At 45.1% G+C, this 1506-nt stretch overlaps 1 protein-coding gene across 1 annotated transcript in view; it reads right to left on the bottom strand.

The window, feature by feature from the left end:
* Nucleotides 1–1506, bottom strand: part of LOC101861899 (forkhead box protein B2) — a 10452-nt gene that overhangs the window by 7111 nt on the left and 1835 nt on the right. The window lies entirely within an intron of this gene.

Below are 1506 nucleotides of genomic sequence, written 5' to 3'. Positions count from 1 at the left end.
CAGGGGCTCTCGTGGTCTTGAGGTGCGGTGTTCGCCTCTCATTCAATTGGTCTCGAGTTTGAAACCTGGCTGTGACGGAAAATTCTCTTCTTTAAAGTTAAAGTCACACAAATACAGCCTAACTAATAGACACAAACGATCCATGTTCTTCGACAGGTAAACAAGAATTTAAAAAAAAACACGTGTTACATGAAAAATGGGAGAGCTCAGATGTTATAGAATATTTGTTAAGTATGTGTGCACTCAGCTACGTCACAGCAACGGAAAGACAAACGTGTCAGTTGAAAAACTTCTGGAGAATTAGGCACACTCCGATAAAAGAATGGGAAGGACTTCCGCAACGAGCAACCACCCGAACAAACATAATAAAGAAGAGACCAACCCCAACCCTGACGCTAACGTTAACCCCAACCCTAACCCTAACCCTATCCCTATCCCTAACCCTAACCCTATCCCTAACCCTAACCCTATCCCTAACCCTAACCCTAACCCTAACCCTAACCCTAACCCTATCCCTAACCCTAACCCTAACCCTATCCCTATCCCTAACCCTATCCCTAACCCTATCCCTAACCCTAACCCTATCCCTAACCCTAACCCTAACCCTATCCCTAACCCTAACCCTATCCCTAACCCTATCCCTAACCCTATCCCTAACCCTATCCCTATCCCTAACCCTATCCCTAACCCTATCCCTAACCCTATCCCTAACCCTATCCCTAACCCTATCCCTAACCCTATCCCTAACCCTACCCCTAACCAATCCCTAACATTATCCCTAACCCTAACCCTAACCCTAACCCTAACCCTAACCCTAACCCTAACCCTATCCCTATCCCTATCCCTAACCCCAACCCCAACCATAACCCCAACCATAACCCCAACCCCAACCCCAAACCCACCCCTAACCCTAACTCAAACTCTAACCCACTATCTATTTCATAGTGGCCGGCTGCTCGTTACGGAAATCCTGCCTAACAATTGATTCTACTGTGTTGAGTGGGGAACCGGCGTCAGTTGTTCAATTCCCGAGTGGAAAGGATTGTTTTTTTCTTTCGGGTATCTCTGTCGTCATTTTACTGAGATACTGTATCCCTCTCAGTCTTGATTGACCCTGACATGAAGGATCGAAAGCCTGCCTTTTAGAATAGATAAATCTTAATGTGTCGATGTTTGCGTAAAAACACCTACATGTTTGTTTTTTGGGGGGGTTTTTGGGTTTTTTTCAAATTTAGATTTCAGTGCTGGGGAATGTAGTTTACGTTCTGAGTTTGATAACCCGTTTCTTGAACCACATTGGTCTTTTTAAAGGCGTGGCACTTCCCCAATTAGTAGTTACAGCGACCAAATAAAAAGGAGGAAGGAAGGGAAGAATATGGAGACGGAAAATACAATGTAAACAGATTACACTGGGTGCTCTTGTCATATATCAATGTGTGGTACATTTGGTCATACCATTAGAGGAGTTGCGCAGCGGCAGTTCTATTTGCATCCCCCTCTCCCCCC

Source organism: Aplysia californica, unplaced genomic scaffold, assembly GCF_000002075.1.
Source record: "Aplysia californica isolate F4 #8 unplaced genomic scaffold, AplCal3.0 scaffold00316, whole genome shotgun sequence".
In the NCBI taxonomy this organism is placed as follows: domain Eukaryota; kingdom Metazoa; phylum Mollusca; class Gastropoda; order Aplysiida; family Aplysiidae; genus Aplysia; species Aplysia californica.
This window is presented reverse-complemented; position numbering and strand designations above follow the sequence as displayed.